Below are 23,813 nucleotides of genomic sequence, written 5' to 3'. Positions count from 1 at the left end.
GTAATACATGGCCTCAATTAGCAGGTTATGTTTGGACTGTAACCTGTTGTATTCCAGTTTTTCTGACTGTATCTCCCCTACCATCTTTTGCAGTCTTTCTAGAAAAAAAAATTCTGCCAAGGGGTAAGTAAAATAATGGGTTTCGTCCTCCTGGCAAAGAGGAGCATGCTAGCAAAACACACAGAAGAGAGGGCGAAGGGCATTCACGTCTTCTCTGTTTTGCCCTCTGGTAAAGCTGCCCAAGGTGTGTATACACAGGTTCTCTCTGTCAACCTGCTCACCCCATAGTCTGGGAAGAATTGGGCTCAGTGTAAATAAATGATAATGAGTCCATCGAAGCATTATATGGAATGGTCCCCTAGTGGCAGGAAAGAGTTAATGTACCTCCCAAAGTGCCTAACTCACAATCAGGGAGAGACCTCACTCTGGGAGAACCAGGCTTCCACAAACCCAAACTTTGATAAAAGATGTCAGCAAGATGGAAAAGTAGAAAAAGGAGGGTATTTTTTTAATCATGCATGAGTACTTCACTCTGGTAGGTATTAACTCAGTCATTTCTAGTAGGCCAAGAGATTTAAAAAAAAAAAAAAAAAGGCAGAGGATGAAAGGAGAGAGACCCATAGAAAAGAAAAAAAGACACAGCAGAAGAGACACAAAAAGAAGAAAGAGCAAGTGACAGGTATGGTATTTTTTTTATTTTTCCTGACTGCATTTGAAATTTCTGAGTTGCAAAAACTGAATCCCCCATGTCTCAAAGCCCCTCCAGGTAGTTGAAAACAGTCACCATCTGCCTCCCAGAGGAGGTTGATCCTTGGCTTTTATCAACTACAGTAAACTCTATTTTAGAATATATTTGTTACAGGTATCAGAATTCCCTCCCTGGAATTATATTTTAAGATCTATGTATCTCTATCTTTTGCAAAGGTACAATAAAAGACCATGTTTTAAAAAAAAACTTTTTGTACACTTCAACTTTATTTTTTATCCCCTAAATGTGATTGCCTAGATACACATAAGATTGTTAAAAACTGGAAGCTCTTTGAGGGCAATTGTTTTTAGTAATAGTAGCAGTAGTTGTAATCTTTCTTACAAAACTTTATTAAAGTATTTGCTTGATAATAGATATTATATTTTACAAATGGTGAGCCAGAAAATAATGTTACTCAATTATAAAACTTTAAGTAAACGTTTACAATCTTTTATTTTTTCACATATTTAAACTATCATATCTATTCTAAAAAATAATTTAGAACATAAAGATGTATATAAAAAGGAAGAGAATTCTCACATAATTCCACCTACCAAGTGTAACCACTCTTTACATTTGAGGTCTATATATTCATTTTATATATATATACACACACACATATTTAATTAATTTCATTAAAATAAATTGCATGCATATTTTGTCACATGCTTTTTAAAAACTAAACAACATAATTTTCCACGTCTTTCCATTTCACCAATTATTATGTAAAATTCCAAACATTATTTTTAATAAGTGCGTGTGTCTCATGATGTGGGTAGATAAAAATTATTTACTGCGATTTGTCTAATTTACGATGGAACATTTATGTTGGTTACATGTATTTGTATTTGAAACAATGCTGAGATGAACATTCTCAGAGTTAAATGTGTACATTCCTAATTTTATAATTCTATGAAATGGAATTATGAGATCAAAAGATTCAGCCATTTATTTATTTATTTTATTTTCAGAGATGGGGTCTCTCTCTGTCGCTAGAGTGCAGTGGCATGATCATAGCTTACTGCAGCCTCAAACTCCTGGGTTCAAGTGATCCTCCCACCTCAGCCTTCTGAGTAGCTAGGACTGCAGGCACGCACCATATCTGGCTAATTTATTTTTATTTCATAGAAATGGCGTCTCACTATGTTGCCCAGGTGAGGCATTCAGTCTTTTAAAGGTGGCTATTTTATATTGCAAACTTAATATCCCAAAAGCTTGTATCAATTTATTTTTCCACCAGCAGTAGGCATATATATATCTTCAAAGTAAACAGTCAAACAGCAGATCCTATCCAAAAAGATAATTTGAATTCTGACTCCAATACAAATTTGTGGTAGATAGTGAGAGTCCCAGCAATAGTATCACAAAGATTTGTATTAGTTAGGTTGCAAAGATGATAAAGAAGATTCAACATGCCTTTTTAATAAAAGATTTTTCTATATGCTTAAATTTGGACTGGATCTGAGGATTGCTACTAATCACAAGCTATAAACACATGAAAGAAGATTACATCATTTTATGATTTACTTTCAGAGGCATGAAATAGACAAGGTTTTATGTACGAGATGGTCTAAGGAGAAGGTAAGACTGAAAAATCAAATTCAGGACTCCGTTCACTCATTTATTGGTTCTTTAACATTTATTGACTATCCCTGTTTTCACCATACTGTGCTAAGTTCTACAGAAGCTCAAAACTGAGAGGAATTAAAATCTAATTCTTATAATAGATGATAGATTCCCCAGAAAGCTCTTCCAAACTTTAGGAACTTCTAATAGTTGTTCAAAATGGTAGCTGATTGTTTTACAAAACCATACCAGCAAAGTACATAACTGAGCAATTAATCAACTGATTTATTGAACACCTCCTTTAAGCAAGGCACACCAAATGCTATGAGATCATCTCTGCCCTTCAAATCTAATGCAAAAGACTTGATGATAAACACACATAAAAATGTAACTGGCAATCCATGGTACAGAAAGAAAGTGCCACGGGGAGAGTCAGCTGAGTGGAAGGCCTGATTTGCTCTGAGCGCCGAAGTCCTTCCAGCCTAAATGGCAAGAATTGAATTTGGGATGGGCCTTACTGGATGGTGGAATGTGCATGAATAAAGGACACAGAGGTAGGAAATCAGCCTCATCAAAGCTTCAGAAGCCAGAATGTGCAAGGCGTATTTGGGAAGGAGCAATGAGAACTCCAGGAAGGTCTGGCTGGAGCACAGAGTTCAGGGTGAAGAAAAGGGAAAGAAAGTGCCAACAAAGCAGCTGAAGCCACATTGTTGCACAGGACGAAAGCAAAGCCAGGCAGTTCGAACTCTATCTGAAGGCAATGTGTAACCAGAAAAGATCTTAGAGGGAGGAAATAAGGGAGTGTGGACAGGATTGTAGAAAGATCAGTCTCTACTGAGAGAAAGCTGGGATGGTGGTGGTGAAGGGGAAGGCAGTTTGGAGACTTGTAATAATCTAGGTGTGCGGTCACTATGTGCTGGGAACCAAGTAGACATAGTGAGATGAGAAAGATGAAGAACTCCAAATATTAGGACAGAAGAGTTTTAGGGAAGTCTGGAGGCTCTTCGTCCTTCGATCACCTTTTCTTCCTATGGTCAATTTAAAACACACAAATGGATGGCAGCAGCTTGCCTCTCCCTGGTTCTGCCAGTATTTCTACTCCTATTGTCCCCTGATTCGGGGACAACAGTTACATTAGGCAAGTATAAAACCAAGTGTGGATTTTAGTAACCATTGTTGGGGATATTTTTAACGTAATTACTAAAGCCTTAAATATTTTAAAAAGGTCATTCTCCTTTATGAATGCGTGTATTACATATACATTTACATATTGTGCATTTTGATGTGATTCACAGATTGTACATCTAACTTTAGAAGAAGTAAAGCTCTTATTAAATATCCCATGCTTGAAAATGTTAGAATAATTTGCAGAAAATATTTCAAAGCTTCTCTAAATGGCTCAGAAGCATTTACAACTTAAGAAAAACTACAGCTTGCTGAAAAGCATGAATTGCTTACCGTCTTTTTTTAATGAGAATTTAAGAAGGCTTATTAAAAAAGAAATAAATTTTCCATTTCAGCTCATTTGGCTTCATCTGCTATTAAATCCTACATATACCCAAGAGTTGCACTGATGTACTTAAATATTGTTTCTGCATTGAGATTGCCTAATGAGGCAATTAGTGGAACTCCTTAGATAGCTGGACCAAACACTTTTCAGCAGACAGAAGAGGTCCACTAAAGCAACAATGCAAAGTGCTTACATTCCCTGCCCACTTCTATTTGACCATGTGTCTTAGACAAGGCGAGTGGTGATTTTGGAAGGTGGACAAAACCATGCACTTTGCCTAGATGAAAGAGGACCTTTGAGGCATTGTTTCTGAAAACCATGCAAAAGGCACAACATAGAAGAATAAAACTTTCTCTTTTCTCTCAGAATTACCAGCTTTGCTTTAATCCAAAGCTTTCTAAACTTGAGTTTTCAAGAAACCACCTTTTTGTTGTTGCTATTTATTTACTGTCTTTAAATATAAATTAACTACTTTCTTCAAATTGATTAAAAACTTTTACTAAAATTTATTTGTAAACTATATATAAATACCATAAATGGAATGTCAGAATCATTTGATACAAAAAGAAGATAACTATAAAAAATAATATCATGACAATAAAATTGGCTTATTAAGTGCTATTGCAATATCATCTTCTGTCAGAGAGGAGCTTGGGATATTTTCTTTTTCTTGCAGTGGGAGATTGGCAAAGGCTAGAGAGGTATTAAAGTCATTCTGGCACCAGGCAGAGACTTTCTTTCTGACTTCGTCATAAGGATTGAAAGAGAATTGAAAAGGAAATAGCTTCCTTCCAATGTGATTGGTTATTTATTCATTATTTAACAAATACATGCATAACACTCACCAGGTGCCTAGGTGCCTATATTGGCCTAAGTAATTTACATCTATTAACTTATCTAATCCTCATATCCACCCTATAAGGTAGTATATTATTATCCCCATTTTACAGATGAGAAAAGGTACACAGAGTTTAAGTATTTTGTTTAAGGTCACACAGCTAAAAAGTGGCAGAGCCAGGCTCAAACCCAGGCATTTTCACTACGTTTGTTCACTCAACACCACTCCACACTGCCTTCGACAGTGGGATTCAACACTCTACAGAGCCACTTTCACACATGACCTAAAATCATAGCATGTCTCATGTAGAAGCATTAGCCCACACTGCACTACATGCCCCACGTGTTGAAGAGCACTGAACTGCCGGCTGTCTTCAAATCGTATCTCCTTTGCAAATCTTATGATCCAGCCCTCAGTGACTGCTTTGTCCCCTGACCCACTGAACCACTTACTGTTGGTTCTCTCTGGATTGTTAGCATTGATGAACTTGAATGGTTATTTGAAGTTTTAGTATTAGTATACCAATATTAAATACTATTAATAACATATTAGTAAATAATATTAGTATATTAAATCCTTTAAATGAAGGAAATGTTTTGTATGTCTTTGAATCAATCCTTAAAACTTAATAGGTGTTTTATAAATGATTTAATGATAATCATTCTGTCCATATATAGACCAGAGTTTCAAGAGAAGGAATTATATATCAATATCTATTATATATATTAATGTATATATACACAAAAGTCTCATAAGAATAAATGTTCACACACATACACACACACACACAAATGCAATTTCTAGAGAGGCTGAAGGTAAAGACAGAGTCACAAGGCCCATGCAATAAGATGTTGCCTCCAAAATATTTTACATGTGATTTGGTAATGACATAAAGAAACAAATTAGCTGTTAGTTAGAACTAACTATATGGCAAGCACCATTATGTGATTTTACAAAAGATAAAACTGAGTATCAGAAAGGGTAATTTGTGCAACGTGATATTAACATAATCTCTGAGATTTGAGATTGGAAACAGGGCTGTCTGAATCCAAGGACTGCATTCATTCCTTAACTACGACACCACACAGGGAAGAAGGGTCAATTGTGAATTGTCACTTGTCAATTGTGAATTGTCACTTGTCAGTTGTGAATTTTGAATTGTTGATTGTGAATCTCATAGATTTCTATGAGAAAATCTAAATGTGGCATTGTATGTGCATTTTGTATCGTGATTTAAAACATACTACATGAAATCTACCCCCTTAAATGTTTGAGTGTACAGTACAGTATTGTTAACTATAAACACAATGTTGTACTGCAGATCTCTAGAACTTTCATCTTGTGTGACTGAAAGTCTATAACCACTGAACCACTCCTCATTTCTCCTGACAGCCCCCGGCAAGTGTCATTCTACTTTCTGTTTCAATGAGTCGGACTATCTTAGATATCCATATAAGTGGAATCATGTAGTATTTGTCCTTTTGTGACTGGCTTATTTCACTTAGCATAATGTCCTTAAAGTCCATCCATATTGTAGCACGTGACAGGAGTTCCTTCTTTTTTAATGGCTGGAGAATTTTCTATTGTGTATATAAATACACACACACACTCACACACACACACACACATACACACTCCTACATTTTCTTTATTCATTTATCCATCCATCCATGAACATTTAGGTTGTTTCTACCTCTTAACTATTTGAATAATGCTACGATGAACATGGAAGCACAAATATCTCTTCAATATTTTGATTTTGATTCCTCTGGATAAATATCCAAAAGTGGGCTGCTGAGTCATATGATGGTTCTCTGTACCATTTTCTGTAATGGCTGTACCGTTTTCCATTCTCGCCAGTAATATACAAGGGTTCATTTTTCTCCACATCCTTGCTGACATTTGGTGTTTTATTTTTTTAAATAATGGCAATCCTAACAGATATGAGTGATATCTTTTTGTGGTTTTGATTTTTCTTTCTCTATTATTAGTGATTTTGAGTACCTTTTCATATATCTCTTGGTCATTTGTATGTCTTCTTTGGAGAAATATCTATTGAGGTCCTTTGCTTATTTTTTTAATCAGGTTGTTTGATTTTTTGCTGTTGAGTTGTAGGAGTTCCTCAAACATTTTAGATATTAACTTTTTATCAGATGCATGGTTTGCAAACATTTTCTCCCATTCCATAGGTTGTCTTTTCACTCTATTGACTATTTCTTTTGCTGTGAGGAAGCTTTTTAGTTTGATGTAGTCCCACTCATCTATTTTTGCTTTTGTTACCTGTGCTTTTAGTGTCATATCTAAGAAATCATTGCCAAGCCAAATATCAGTAAGCTTTTTTTCCTGTGTTTTCTTCTAGGAGTTTTATGATATCAGGTATTACACTTAAGTCTTTAATCCATTTTGAGTTGATTTTTATGTGTGGTGTAAGATAAGGACCCAGTTTCCTTCTTTTGAATGTAGATATCCTGTTTTCAAGCATGTTGTGAATTCTTACAAGTTTATGTTGCCTCAGCATCCATTTTAAATATGAGATTAACTTTCTCATATCAGTAGCAGGGCTTAGTCATCCTTGACACAATTTCCAGTTCTCTGCCCCCTCCCAGTTCCTCAAAGTAGTCAATCCAGATGTCTCCCTTATATAACCACTTCCTAGTGACTATTGCCCTATGAGACAGCTAGATACAACTTACCTAACTGACCTCCACCTCCTACATGCACAACGCAGAGAAGCCACAGCAACCACCTTTTAGTCACAGTGTGATCTCACGGAACTTGCTCTAGCTTGCTGTAAATCCACTGGTTAGAATCCCCAATGGGAAACCCACCTAGATGATACCTGGACGCCAATAAAAGCTTCAGCCTACAGGTCCCTCATTTTGTCTCCCTCTTATTCTCCACCCACTGGTTGAGAATGCCTTATGGCTCCCCCCTTTCCATTGGTGCTCCAAGGCATGTTGACCTCTTCTCTCTGGGATCTGTCAAGTAGTAAACTTTCAGTTATTTCATGTGTTTTGTTGAATTGACTCCTCTGTGTCTTTTTTCCTGGTCAGGGTTCTCCTAGAGAGTGGCTATCTTGGTAGGAATAAACTGGACACAGGGCAGACAAGAGCCACAGAGTGTTCACCAGCATAAACATGTTTCCTGTGAGAGGAACACCCAGTCATGGGTCAGAAATTGAGGCATCTTCTCAATAAAGAAGTATCCCACGAAGGATGCATTTTAAATATTCATGACCAAATACCCTGGAGCCCCATAAAGGCGAGACTAGAGTTTATAGCCACTAATCCAGAAAAACAACTCAAGACCAAATTAGAGGAAAATACAACACAGCACCATTTGTTGAAAAGACTGTCATTCCCTATTGTGTAGTCTTCACACCCTTGTTGAAGATCCTTTGATCTCATATGTGTGGGTTTATTCCTGGGCTCTCTATTCTAGTCCATTGAACTATTTCTGTTTTTATACCAGCACTATACTGTTTTGATGACTGTAGCTTTGTAATGTGTTTTGAATTCAAGAAGTCTGAGGCCCCTAGCTTTGTCCTTCTTTCTCAAGATTGTTTTGGCTACTTGGTCTCCTTTTTGGTTTTACAAACTTTTAAAATTGTTTTCTCTAGTTTTATAAAAAAAAATGCCATTGGGATTTTCAAAGAGACTGCGCTGAATCTGTAGATCATTTTGAGTAGTATGGATATTTTAACAAAATTAAATATTCTAATTACAAACATGGGATGTCTTTCCATTTATTTGTGTCTTTAATTTCTTTCATCAATGTTTTGTACTTTTCAGTGTATGTGTCTTTCACCTCCTTAGTTAAGTTTATTATTAAGTATCTTATTCTTTTGAGCACTATTGTAAATGGGATTATTTTCTTAATTTCCTTTTGAATTGTGCATTTTTAGAATAGAACACAATGGGTTTCTATATGTTGATTTTGTGTTCTGAACCTTTACTATATTCATTTATTGGTTCTGATACTCTCTCTCTCTCTGTCACTCTCTCTCTCTCTCTCTCTCTCTCTCTCTGTGTGTGTGTGTGTGTGTGTAATATTTAGGGTTTTCTATATATGATTAGGTCATCAATGAACAGAGATAATTTTACTTCTTTCTTCCCAGTGCAAATGACTTTTACTTCTTTTTCATGTCTAATTTCTCTGGCTAGTGCTTCTAGTACGATGTTGACTAGAAGTGGTAAGAGTAGCTATACCTGTCTTACTCCTGATTTTAGAGGAAAAGCTTTCAGTTTTTCACCATTATGATGTTAGCTGTGGGCTTTTTAGATATGGCCTTCATTATGTTGAAGTCATTTCCTTCCTAATTTGTTGAGTGTTTTTACTATGAAAGGATATTGAGTTTTGTTATTTTTTTTATATTGAGATAACCATGTGATTTTTATTCTTTGTTCTGTTAATGTAGGGTATATGTTGATTGATTTTTGTACACTGAACCATCCTTACATACCAGGGATAAATCCCACTTAATCATGGTATATGATCCCTTTAGTATGCTGTTAAATTTGGCTTGCTGGTATTTTGCTGAGGATTTTTGCACTTAAATTCACCTGGGATATTAGTCTGCAGTTTTCTTATACTGCTATGTCAGACTTTGGTATTAGGGTAATGCTGGCCTCATAAAATGACTTTGGACATGTCCTTTTTCTCCAGTTTTCTGGAAGAGTTTCATAAGGATTGGCATTAATTCTTCCTAAATGTTTGGTAGAATTCACCAGTGAAGCCATCTTGTCCTGGGCTTTTCTTTGCTGAGAGGGTTTTGATTATTGTTTCAATCTTTTACTGAGTATAGTTGTATTCAAATTTATACTTCTTCATAATTTAGTCTTCATGATTTAGTCTAGGAATTTATCCATTTCTTGTAGGTTATCCCATTTTTTGGTGTATAATTGTTCAGAGTAGTTTCTTATGATCCTTTTTATTTCTTTGACATCAATTGTAATGTCTCCTTTTTCATTACTGATTTTTGTGATTTGAGTCTTGTCTCTTTGTTTCTTAATCTAGCTAAATGTTTATCAATTTTATCTTTCCTCAAAACCAACTTTTAGTTTTGTTTATTTTTTCCTGTTGTTTTTCTATTCCGTATTTTACTTATTCTTCCTCTAATCTAATTATTTCCTTCCTTCTGCTAACTTTGGCCTTAGTTTGTTCTCCTTTTTCTAGTTCTTGGATATGTAATATTAAATTGTTTATGTGAGATCTTTCTTCTTTTTTAATTTGGGCATTTATCATTATAAATATTCATCTTAGTACTGCTTTTGTTGCATCCCATAAGTTTTGATATGTTGCATTTTCATTTTCATTTGTCCCAAGATATTTTGTAATTTCCCTTTTGATTACTACTTTGACCCATTGACTGTTTAGTGGGTCACATATTTGTAAATATTTCAGTTTTCTGTCTTCCATTAATTTCTAGTTTCATACCATTGTGGTCACAACATACATTTGGTATGATTTCAATCTTCTTGAATGTATTAAAAATTATTTAGTGACCTAACATGCAATCTGTGCTAGGGAATGTTATGGGTTGCTTGAGAAGAATAATAAAATAGGGGTATTGAAGACAACAATAATTGTGTTACTGTCTATTTCTCCTTTCAGTTCTGTCAATGTTTACTTCATATATTTTGGCAGTCCAATGTTGGGTGCATATATATTTATAATTGTTGTATCTTCCTGATGAATTGATCCTTTTGTTATATAATGTCCTTCTTTATATATTTTGATAATTTTTGACTAAAAGTCTATTTTATCTGATATAAGTATGGCCACCCCACTCTCTTTTGGTTATTATATTATGGAATATCTGTTTTCATTCTTTACTTTTAACCTATGTGTGTCCATAATTTGAAAATGGATCTCTTATAGAAAGTATATAGTTGGATCTTGGTGTTTTAATCCATTGAGCTATTCTGTGTCTTTTGATTGGGGAATTTAATCCATTTACCTTTCAAGTTATTATTGCTAGAGAAGGAGTTACTATTGTCATTTTGTTACTTGTTTTCTGTCTTGTAGATTTCTGTTACTCTTTTCCTTTCTTTCTGTCTTCCTTTATGTTTCATTAATTTTTTTAACAGTAACATGCTTCATTCCTTTCTCATTTTCCTTTACTTATATTCTATAGGTATTTTCTTTGTGGTTACCATGGTGCTTACATAAACCATCTTACAGTTAAAGCACTCTGTTTTAAACTGATAACAACTTATCTTCAATCACATACAAATACTCTACAATTCCTCTCCCCACACACTTTACGTTATTTATTTTACAAATTACATGTTTTTATTTTGTATATCCATTAACATGTTTTTATAGTTGCAGTTATTTTTATACTCATCTTTTAATTTCTATACCTGGTATTAAAAGTGACTTGCTTATCACCATTACAGTATTATAGTATTCTGTATGTCTATAGACTTAGCTTTACCAGCTGGCTTTATACTTTCATATGGTTTTGTGTTGCTGTTAAGTGTCCTTTTGTTTCAACTTGAATGACTTTCTTTAGCATCAGTTGTAAGATCTGGTGATAATGAATCCCACAGCTTCTGTTTTCTTGAAAGTCTTTATTTCTCCTTCATTCTTGAATGACAGTTTTCTAGATGTAGTATTCTTGGTTAACAGTCTTTTTCTTTCAGCACTTTGAATGTATCATTCCACTTCCTGCTAGCTTGCAAGGTTTCTGCTGAGAAATCTACTAATGGATGTATGGAGGTTTTCTCATATAAATCATTTGTCTCTTGTTGCTTTCAAAATCTCTTTGCTTTTGACTTTTGACAATTTGATTACATATCTTGGTATGGGTTTATTTTGGTGCACTGTAATTGGAGCCACTGGGCTTCTTAATTCTGGATGTCTATTTCCTTCCCCAAATTTGAAGTTTTTGGCCATTTTCTTTTTAAATAAGCCTTCTTCTGTTTCCTTTTTTCTCTCTGTTCTTCTTCTGGGACTCCTTTTTGTGTAAATTTGTGAGCTAAATGGTGTTTCATTAAGTCCCTTAGGCTGTCTTCACTCTTTTTGTTTTTTGAGACAGGGTCTCACTCTGTTGCTCAGGCTGGAGTGTACTGGCATGATCATGGCTCACTGTAGCCTCAACTTTCTGGGCTCAAGCAATTCTCCTGCTTCAGCCTTCTGAATAGCTGGGACTACAGGCATGTGCCACCACACCTGGCTATTTTTTAATTTTTATTTTTGTAAAGACAGGGTCGCACTGTGTTGCCCAGCATGATCTAAAGTCATGGCCTCAAGTAATCCTCCTGCCTTGGCCTTCTAAAGTGCTGGGGCTAGAGTCATGAGCCACTGCACTTGGCCCTTTCTTCACTCTTTTTTATTCTTTTTTTTTTTTCTTTTTTTTTTTTTGATGGAGTCTCACTCTGTCGCCCAGGTTGGAGTGCAGTGGCACAATCTCGGCTCACTGCAACTTCTGTCTCCTGGGTTCAAGCGATTCTCCTGCCTCAGCCTCCCAGGTAGCTGGGATTATAGGAGCCCACCACCATGCCCAGCTAATTTTTGTATTTTTAGTAGAGATGGGTTTTCTTTCACCATGTTGGCCAGGCTGGTCTCAAACTCCTGACCTCAGGTGATCCACCAGCCTCAGCCTCCCAAAGTGCTGGGATTACAGGTGTGAGCCACCACACCCGGCCTTTTTTATTCTTTTTATCTTTTTGTTTCTCTGATTGGATAATTTCAAATGACCTGTCTTCAAGTTTGCTGAACCTCTTCTGTTTGAAAAAGTCTGCTATTAAAACCCTTTAGTGAATTTTTTAGTTCAGTTACTATAGTCTTCAGCTCCCAAATTTCTATTTGATTCTTTCAAATATATTCTATATATTTGGTGATATTCTTGTTCTGTTTATGCACTATCTTCTTGAACTCACAGAGCATCTTTATGGCAGTTACTTTGAATTATTTGTCAGATAACTCATATACCTCCAGTTCAGTTCTTAGGATCACTTTCTGAATATGTGTTTTGGTCCTTTACTTGAGCTATGTTTCCCTGTTCCTTCGTGTGTCTCATAACTTTGTGTTGGAATTCACACATCTGAAAAAACAGCCACCTCTCTCAGTCTTATTGGATTGGCTTTATACAAGGGAAGACACTCACCAATCAGCCTGACTAGAGCTTCTGTGATCTCTGAAACCTTTTTTAAGGGGATGATGCATTTTCTTTAAGTCTGTGTGTAATTTCCATTTGACAGGCATATTCCTTTCTTTTTCATAATTTCTTTCTCTCTCTGGTATCTGTCTGTGGCACTGCAAGTTCTTTGAGTCTATAGCACCAATCTGGGTCACACTCCTTGTTCCTAGTGCCCACCAGGTATTCAGATTATGCAGATTCTCTGTCAGTACCCTGAAATGTAGACAGATACCTGACAGGAGAGATGAATAACAATCCCTAGAATAGCTCTCAAAAAACCCAGAATGCTGGACCCATGCTTCATTTCTCTCCCTCTTTCCCGAGGGGATAGCCTCAAGTTGAGAACTTTCTTCTGATCACAGTAAGCCATGATGGCTCCAGCAATCTACCACTCCCTCCCCCACCACACACACTTCTTTTTTCTCAGCAGTCACCAGGCATTGAAATTATATTTGTTCAACCAGTGCTCTGAATGAGACAAGATGGAAACCAGCCCATTGGGCAGCCCTCTGAAAAGCCAAAATGTTAGATGCACACTCTACCCTTCTCTTTCACTCAAAGGAGGAGTTGTGAGCTAGGGCATGCTCTTCTGGTACTGAGCTGTGCTAACTTGGGGAAAGTTGTTAGGGTAGACTGAAATTGCCCTTCTTACTCATTTTAGTGATATTGTTCTTAGCTCTGTGCTCACCTAGAGTGCTGAAACTTATTAACTGGATTCTGGAATTCTCATAAAGATATTTTATCCCTATATTGTTGTTAAATCAGGGTAACTGTGGGGAAACAAGGGCTGGGATGTTTTATTATGCCATTTTGCTGACTTTACTACTGTGCTTTTTTTTAGGTAGGGTTCTTTTACTGTAATTATTTTAAAATAAATTGTCTATTATATATCTATCAAGTAAGCATTAGAGGTTGAATCGATTCTAAATGGAGGAAAAATGACAGAATGAACCCTCAAAATCCATGTTTTCTTTCCTGACCTTCTCCAGATTCACATTTACAATTGATCTAGATATTCTGTGACTCATGACTATCACTGGTTTACTAAAATAGCTTGACTTGCTATGATGCAAACAAAAATCAACTTTATTCTGTCATTGCACCATGCTTACAAACTAACTCAACCAACCCCCATCTCTCTAACCTTTGTTGAAATCTTAGGCAAGTCATATAGCTCTTCCCATCACTCTCAGTTATTATCAATGAGTATAAATTATTACAAAATAAAACATCCAGTCTAGTCTTATTTCAAAATTCCAAACTCTAATCCAATTTATAATGTCATCCTTCCTCCAGCTCATGTTTGATACAAGCAGGGAACCTGAATTGGGAGAGGGGACATAGGTGATTTCACTCTGCCCTCATTTTCCTACCTTGCTTTTCCACTGACTCCCCCTTTAATTATATTATCTCTGACACCCATGAAACTGAAGCAGTGGGTGGGAGAGAGGTAAGGGGAAGAAACAATCTTACCTTTGAAATCTGGCACTGGTGGGGTGATTTTGGATTCTTTGGAACCCAAAGAATTGGAATTCCAAACTCTCCACCATCACTGGGATCTCCCACTTCAGTTCTCTTTACAAGGGCAATAATTCTTTTAGAGGGATGCTTATGATTCCCCCACTACCTCTGGCTTCCAGTGGTTGCACACACATACCACACTCCTGTTGGGAGTCATTCTGTCCCTTCAGGAAGTCCTCTTAAAAGATAGATAGACAGACAGACAGATATTCTATTTTTTTTTTATTTTTGAGACAGAGTCTCACTCTGTTGCCCAGGCTAGAGTGCAGTGGCACGATCTTGGCTCACTGCAACCTCCACCTCCCAGGTTCAAACGATTCTCCTGACTCAGCCTCCCAAGTGGCTGGGATCACAGGTGCCTGCTACCATATCCAGCTAATTTTTGCATTTGTAGTAGAAACAGGGTTTCACCATGTTGGCCAGGCTGGTCTTGAACTCCTGACCTCAAGTGATCTGCCCACCTTGGCCTCCCAAAGTGTTGGGATTACAGGTGTGAGCCACTGTGCCCGGCCGGGTTCTCTTTTGACCTATGGAAAATACCATAGAGCTTTAAAATGTTAGCAGCCTTATTTCTTTGCTTTGCCACCAGCAGACTGCTCCAGCTAGACATTACCTCTTGGGCATTCCAGATCCTGCATCTCTCAAATTCCAGTGTGGCTTACTTACTATCACATCACACCAGTGTGGCACACTTGGTATCATATGTTCTCCAAATGAGCCTCCTGAATTCTTCCTTACTGGACTTGATGTGAAGACAGAGCACCTTTCCTCTCCTACCTCATAGGGGGTACACAAACCACTTTTCACTCTCTCCAAAACAAGCCTCACCACCAGACCTTCAAACTCTGGATGAATTCAGAGCCTTTGACAACATTTCAATATAAACTTTATGATAAAAAAACTTTCAGAAAACTAGGAAAGAAAAGAACTTACTCAAACTGATACACAGCATCTACACACACAAAGAAAATCCTAGAGCTAGCATCTTAATTAATGGCCAACCGTTAGTTGCTTTTCCTTTAGATTAAGAGCAAAGAAAAGAAGTCTTAGCCAATGTAATAAAGCATGTAAAGGAAATAAAAGTCATATAGATAAGAAAGAAAGAATTAAAACTGTTGTTATTTTAAAAAATTAGCCGGGCGTGGTGGCGGGCGCCTGTAGTCCCAGCTACTCGGAGAGGCTGAGGCAGGAGAATGGCGTGAACCCAGGAGGCGGAGCTTGCAGTGAGCCGAGATTGCACCACTGCACTCCAGCCTGGGCGACAGAGCAAGACTCCGTCTCAAAAAAAAAAAAAAAAAAAAAACTGTTGTTATTTGCAGACAACATAGAAAATCTCAAGGAATTTACCCAAAAAAAAACCTCATGAAATGAATAAGTAAGTCATAGGTTTAGCAAGGTTGCAGAAAACAAGGCTAACACACAAGAAGCCAATCACACTTCTATGAATATATGTTAACAATGAACAATTGGAAACTGACATTTAAAACCCAGTGCTGTTTACAATCACTCTAAGAAAATCAAACTCTCAGGTATAAAACTAACAAAGCATGCACAGGATCTGTTTGTAGAAATCTACAAAACACTAATGAAAAAAATCGAAGACTTAAATAAATGGATAGATATGGTGTGTTCAGGGTTGATAGACTCAATGAATTGACCTATAATATGATGCAATTCCCATCAAAATTCTAAGACATTTTTAGACATAAACAAGCTGGTTCAAAATTTATGTGAAAAGCCAGAGACTAGAATAGCAAAAATAATTTTGAAAAAGTAGCATAAAGTTGGAGGAATCATATTACCTGATTTAAGTTGTACTGCATAGCTACAATAATCAAAACAATATGGTATTGGCAAAGGGGCAGAAACACAGATCTATCGAACAGAATAAAGAATCCAGATGTAGATCCAAACAAGTATAGCCAACTGATTTTTGGCAAAGATGCAAAAGCAACTTAATGGAGGAAGTGTAGTCTTTTCAACAATTAGTTTTGGAATATTTGGGTAATCATAGGCAGAAAAGGAAAAAAAAACCCTCAACGCAAGCCTCATACCTCATATAAAAATTTATTCAAAGTGTTTTATATATCTAAATGTAAAGCAAATAACTGTAAAACTTTTAGAAGAAAACAAAAAACATTCATGACCTATGATTAGTTAAATAGTTCTTAGATATGACACCAAAGACAGGATTTATAACAGCAAAATTAATAAACTGGATTTCATCAAAATTAATAATTTGCTTTGTGAAATACCCAAAGAGAACAGAAAAACAAGCCAAAAAATAGGAAAAAATATTTGCAAATCATATATCTGACAAAAAGACTCATATCCAGAATATACAAAGAATGCTATAAACTCACCTGCAAGAAAACAAACAGCTCTTGTAACACAAAGGATAAATGCTGAGGGGATGGATACCCCATTCTCCATGATGTGGTTATTGTGCTTCGCATGCTTGCATCAAAACATCTCATGTATCCTATAAATATATATACCTACTATGTACCCACAAAAATCAAAAATGAGAAAATTCTAAAAAGAAAACAAATAGTTCAATGATAAAATGGGCAAAGTACTTAAATGGACACTTTGCCAAAGAAGATCTACAGATGATAAATAAACACATGAAAAGATTTCAACATCATTAGCCATTAAGAAATTTCAAATTAAAACCACAATGAGATATCACCATATACTTGTCAGAACAGCTAAAATAAAAAATACTGTCAGTACTAAATGCTGGCCATGATGTAGAGAAACTGTATCCCTCATATGTTGTTGATGAGAATGTAAAATGGTATGGCCACTCTGGAGACAGTTTGGCACTTCCTTATCAGGTTATGTGCATTGACTATATGGCCCAGAAAAATTAAAACTTGTGTTCACACAGAAACCTGTACACAAATGTTCACAGCAGCTTTATCTGTAATAGACAAAACACAGAAATGAGGCAATTGTCCTTTAATAGGTAAATGAATGAGCAAAGCATGGTGCACCCACACAATGCAGCACTACTCCACAATAAAAAGGAACTGACTATTAATATATGCAGCAACATAGATGAACCTCAAGGCAGTTTATCTTAAAAAAGCCAATCTCAAAGGGTTATATACTCGTATAATACCATTTATATAACAACCTCAAAGAGACAAAGTTATAGTGATGGAGAAGAGACTGGTGGTTGCCAAGGTTGGATTTGGAAGAAGAATATGATTATTAAGAGGCAACATAAAGGAGTTTCTTTGTGTTGGTGGAACAATTCTATATCCTGATGGAGGTGATGGTTACTTGAATCTACACACATGATAAAATTTCACAGAAGTATATATCAAAAAAAGCTATGTAAAAACTTGTGAAATCTGAATAACTCAGGTGTAGATGTCCGAACCTAGATGTGGAGTATATTATGTGCTATGTGACTGTGGCTTCTACTGAATTACAAACTCAAGGGCAGGATCCCCTGGTGTAGACCTGGGTTAATAATATTGGACCAATGATAGTTTCCTGGTTTCAACAGTGTACTACGGTTATGTAAGATATTATCATTGGGGGAATCCGGGTAAAGTGCATACAGGAAGTTCCTATATTATTTTTGTAACTTCTTGTGGATCTTATACTCCTTCAAAAAAAGATTATTACATCTATACACTCACAGTCACACAAATATGATGGTGTCCCTTTCTTGTTGTAATGTACTCCACTTTGCCAATAGAATGTAGTCCACATTACTTAGCATGATATTCAAACTCTGAAGTGTTTTCCAAACCTACATTCCCTGACCCACCCTCTTCAATTTCCCTTCCACTCCCCTGCATATCGAATGCTGCTGTTTCCCAGATACCCTGTTTTTCACTCAGCCATGTCTTTACACAGATTATTCCTTTCCTTCTACTTTTTATGACAAACCTTGTCTATCCTTCACCTGTATAGGGAAGAGTCCTCCTCCTCCTCCTCGTCTAGTCACTTTCCTGCCTTTGCTGATACAAAGGGAAAATACCCAGCACACTCCTGCAGACACTTTTCAAATGACCCTGCACCTTCTCTTCACTCCTGACCTATGCCCTCTCAAAGACAGAGAAGGCAGCAGCAGGTGGTCTGAATGGGAGGAGCCAAATGTCCACAGGATCTCTTTTGTTAGTGGGTGGGATTTTTGTGTGCGAAATGAGACATCTCTTCTTTTTTTCCCCTCCCTTCCCTTTTCACACATTAAAAAACAAACAAAACACAGGATATCACTCACCCAGGCTGGAAGGCATTGGCACGATCTTGAACTTCCCAAGCTCAAGTGATGCTCCTGGCTCAGTCTCCTGAGTAGCTGGGGCTACAGGCATGTGCCACCATATCTGGCTAATTTTTCTTTTCTTTTTTTTTTTTTTTTTTTTTTTTTTTTTTTTTTTTTTTTTTTTTAGATATGGGGTTTTGCTATGTTGGTCAATCTGGTCTCAATCCCCTGGCCTCAAGCAATCCTCCCATCTCAGCCTCGCAAAGTGCTAGGATCACAGGCATGAACCACTACACCAAGCCCATTTTCACACGTTTTGTTATTAAGAGGAACTTTTGCTCCATTTGGCTCAGAATCTCAGTAAGAGATGTGCAGGTGCTGGCATTTGGTCCTTGAGACAGGCCTTGAATCTATAGCAGAGACTCAACCTAAAAGACTCCTCCTCCATGAAGCCTCCCCAGCTTCTCCCAGGCAGTCAGTCACCTGCCCTGTATATCCTCAGAATACTCGGGTTATAGCACACAGTATAACAACAACGTGCTCTGTGACTGTGGCTTCCACTGAACTATGAACTCAAGGGCAGAATCTCCAGGTTTCTTTCATCTTTGTAATTACAGTAACTGAAAGACAGTGTGGCATAGGGTTACCTAGAAAGAGATCCATCTAGTGATTAGAAGAGCAAGTACAGGGCATTATGAAGAGTCCTGGAGCTGAGAATCATTTGCTGTAAAATTATCTCAGATACATTTTTAATATGTAAGAAGGATGACGAAAATAACTCCTAAAGGTATTCAAGATGGTGGGTATGTGCTAAAAGAGCAGAATTCAACATTAACCAGACATGAAGTAGGAGAAAAGTTTCTCTTACTTTTCAGAGGGAGCCAGAGGGAGTTGAATGGGACCACTAAACACCAGCGTTTTTGCCTAGAAAGTCCTTCAGTGAGCATGCAGAGGAGGGCCTTTGGCCCTATTTTTTAGCAAGCCTCTTTTTCTCTACCACCTATATTCCTTTGTGTTCAGGATGTTTTTTCGCATTATATTCTATAGTCTTGTCCAGTCCACTACACATTCATGCTCATGAAACTGTAAAGTAATAGATATGGCATTGTCAATGGCACTGATTTTGTTTCCGCCATCAACAACAGATCTGACTTCAATAGGGCAGCCAAAATGTGCTCATTTTCCAACCTACCACTAAGATTTCTTTGGAATCAAGCATTTCACTGTGTTAAACCTTTTTTTTTCTTCTAGGAACAATCTAGCCAGCTAACATAGAATTTATGGCTTTGCAGAATTCCCTGAGAACAGGTGAAGTGAAAAATCGTACCCATGTTGTCAACAAATTCCAAGAATAACGTTCCTGTCTATCCATCCATACAAGGAAGTTTACATGCCATAAACATATGGATGAAAACAGTAATTCACCAGTATCACAAGAAGGTATTTTTTTTAAGTGTGAGAAAGACACAGTAAATTTTAAAACCTGCTAAAAAAAAGTAGGGTATAATCTCCCTGCCCCATAATTTTGCAACTTATTCCTTGCTCATGTGAAATATGCCTGGAACACACAATGTAAAACGTACCTTCTTTAAGCTCATATTCAGGCCAAAACTGTTAGTCTCAAAAGAAGAAAGTAAAACTTCTCAATGTATTGACTTTAGTAGAAAGAACATGTTACATATGTATAAATTTCAGTATTTATTCATATTCTTGTACCTGTTTCATTTTCTCTTAGTGTTTGTCAATGTACATGCTTTTGTACAATAAATTTTTCAAAAAGAATTTTTTTAAGAAGAGCGTTTCCACCTAACTTTCTGCCTCTTAGCTAGTATACGTGTGTGATGAAAAATTATTACCGGACAGACCATCCTAGCACATGAGATATTAGCTTTTCTGATTGAACCATCTCACATGATATTCACTCCTAAAAATTCTGGTTCTAAGACCCTCGCAGATTTTCATGCTAATAATTTTCTGTGTCTGCACACCTGCAAAAATGGACCTAAAATTGTTCTTAAAAACATAACTCAAAGATTGGCAAACACCTGAAAAATTAATCATGCTTTCTTTATATTTTAAAAACAATTTATATTGCTCCTAACTCAGAACCATTGAAATAGTGGGCCGCCAGTCAATATTATTTGTGGTAAATAACTGTATACATAGCCAATGAATTGTGCTGCTCTATGCTCTGAAAGGTAAATGTAGCAATTAATTTTGGCCCCACCCTTCATTAGAGGAGAAATTAAAGAGGAGGAAGAACACTTCTTGAAGTTATCACCGTAAGAGTCACAGGTAGATTCTGAGATGAGATGTCATTTTCAAAACACACCAAACTCTAGTCTTTCCTGCTCCTATACTGGCTGGGGAGGTAACAGCTATTTAGCAATATTAAATAAAATAATAATAATGCACTTTATTTACAAGGCACTTATCCTCCATTGGCATGCAAGGTGTCTGCCTGGAAGCACAGCAGTAAAACAATTAAACTTCATTGAGCTGTCTAATGCCATCCCCATGTGGATGTTGGCATATTGTAAGACCTTGCTCAGGGTTCTTTGTATAAGACTTGCGTTTTCACTATAACCACTGTTGATTCTTTGTGTATCTCTAATTTCTTTCCATAACATCAATAAAAGAGAATATTGAGGGGAGAAAGGTCTCTTCCAAACAGGGGGTCTGACTCTCGGCTGTGATTTGCTTGGCAGTTGGAGATTTTGTGTACAATCTCTTGCAGCAAAAGGTGAGAAATGCAGAAGCAATGGCTTTTATAAAAACACAGAGCAGCAGGAAGCCCTCTCTGCCCAATTACAAGGTGATCCCAGTTCATTTTTACGGTTTGTTTCTTTTTTTTTTTTTTTTTTATCACATATGTTTCCAAACACAGTCTTGATATCCTGTGGGGCTGCTTTTGTAAAAAGCCATAGCTTCTGATTTAAGGAGCTTCAAAAATAGCTCTCTGCTTCTTCAGTCTGAAAGAGAGCAGTCAAGTTACAGCACATTTATTCTCTTTGAAAAATAGAAAGATGTCAGAAGCAAAGTTCACGGCAAAATTAGGCTGATTTGTTTTGTGTTTCTGTGATTCTGGCTGTAGAAGTAAACAGGAAAAAAAACCCACAGTGGTTTGTTTAATAAGCAAAAACTGCTATTAAAATGAATTTCGTGCTCAAAAACTTATCCTGGCAGGAAGAATCATCAATTATACAAGCTTTGGGAGAGGGGGGTGGAAAGCAAAGCTTAATATCCACTGTCAGCATACAATCCAGGCCTCATGTTCAGATAAAGGACAACCTCATTAGTTTGATACGAATGATCAGTAGTTTTCAGAGATTCTGTGCTTCGGCTGTGACAGACACAATGCAGTAACCTGGTATGGAAACATTCTTAGCAGAAGCACTTTGGCTGATAATGACAAAAGGGTGGCCCCAATCTGGAAAACTTTCAGACACCCAGATGGGATTCTCCAGGAAGTGCCACCCAGAAAGAGACTGCTGACACTCTAATCAAGACAGTATCCACAGCACCACTTTTTTCTTGAGCATGCTTTGACACTGCTGTTAAGTGGTGGCAATTCTGCTTTCCCAACCTTGCGTATTTCTAAGGATGGAGCATGAGCGTATTTGCGGGGTTTGCATCCCCCGTCCACTCCTGCTTTTCTTGATTTGTATACCTGGGGCCTAGAGTGAAAGTCGGATTTGGCTCTAATCCCTTAGAAAGCAACCCTATGATTTCTCATTCCAGTGCTTGCAACTGACACAAAGATTTTGGGTTTTTGAAGTGATAGTGAACTAAACAATAGTATACTGAGGTTTCGTTGTTGTTTCTCTGTTGTTTGCAGCCATTTGTAATGAGAGAGAACGGAAAGAAAGCATACTAAATTTTCTCAGTTAGCTCCCTGTGACATTATTAGCCATGTGAACCAAGCAGCCTTTTTGAGCCTCTATTTCTATTTTTTACATCAATATTAAATTAACATTTCTGGAAAGGAGAGTTTTGCACTCTGCATCAATGCAATGGTTTTCCAGAAGCAGAAATATTACTTAGAAGTGTTGGCTATATCTTTGTGTTTCTCAAGTGCACCAACCTTCCATATACCACAAGGTGATTGTACATGCTATTGCTGCTGCTCAGAACATCTACCCTCAGCTGTGTCCAGTTAACTTCTACACTTCCAGTAGATCCCAGCCCAGTAATCACTTCTTCAAGGAAGCCTTCCCTGGCGGTCCTGTATTATATGTGACTAGGAGCACGCGCTTCCCCTTGCTAGCCCTTATCACAGGTGTAATTTTTCAGTATTTAAGTAATCCTTTGATTACTGTCTTCAATAATACACAGAGGCTAGAATGTGATAAATGCCTGTGTGCTACAGACATGGCTAATTTTCAATCAATTGTGTAGAGTTTCACAATTAAATTGATCAATTGTCTAGAGGCACATAACTTAATAAATCCACAGATAATTTAAAGACCACTTTTTAACCAAGATTTTTGGTCCCTTCCTGCTGTCATCTCTCATCGGGGTAGAAGTTAAAGAAAGAACCAAATTAACTCACCTGTGTTTCCTCTCTTTGCTTCTGATTCATTGTGTCAGTTCTCCTCGTGAACACTGAAATTGTTACCAGCAACACCAAGTAGAAAGACAGGATCCTCAGACTGGGAAATAGAAAGTGAATACCAACAGTTAGATCAAAAGCCAACAGTGCAGTGTAATCCAAGATAACTCCTAAGATTTTAGACAATGGCTTTTGATAGCATGGAATAGAAGGAAACAACACTTTTTTCTATGTCTACCTCCACTTTTTGGATAAGTGCATGGATAATCTAGAGTCCCTTTGTTTATTTTTTAACAGATAGGTAGATAATAGATAGCCAAGAAGGCAGAAAATAGATTGAAAGATAGGTTGTCCTACGTTGTTATATACTTTATGCAATTTTGTCCAAGAGTATAACTGATACTATGTGAACTTTCAAATATTATGGACATGACCTCTTGTAGCTCCCACTTTTTCTCTTTTAGCTTCACTTATCCATTTCATTTTACCATAGAATTCACCTTGAGACGCATCTATGATTGACATTCCCATCGTCTATTCACGTGAGGCCAACAAATTGCTTTCCTGAGTGTGATCCTTGGTCCTACTGTTTTGACGTTGGAAGCTGATGAGAAACATTAGCCTGCCAAGGAGATGGGCAGTATTCCATAGACCACTCCAGTGGTCTGTGTGGAACTCGTTCTGCTTCTTGAGGAGCTAAGACAATA

The sequence above is a fragment of the Symphalangus syndactylus genome, chromosome 1, assembly GCF_028878055.3.
Source record: "Symphalangus syndactylus isolate Jambi chromosome 1, NHGRI_mSymSyn1-v2.1_pri, whole genome shotgun sequence".
Classification (NCBI taxonomy): domain Eukaryota; kingdom Metazoa; phylum Chordata; class Mammalia; order Primates; family Hylobatidae; genus Symphalangus; species Symphalangus syndactylus.
The sequence above is the reverse complement of the archived record's forward strand: the minus strand, read 5'-3'. Positions refer to the sequence as shown.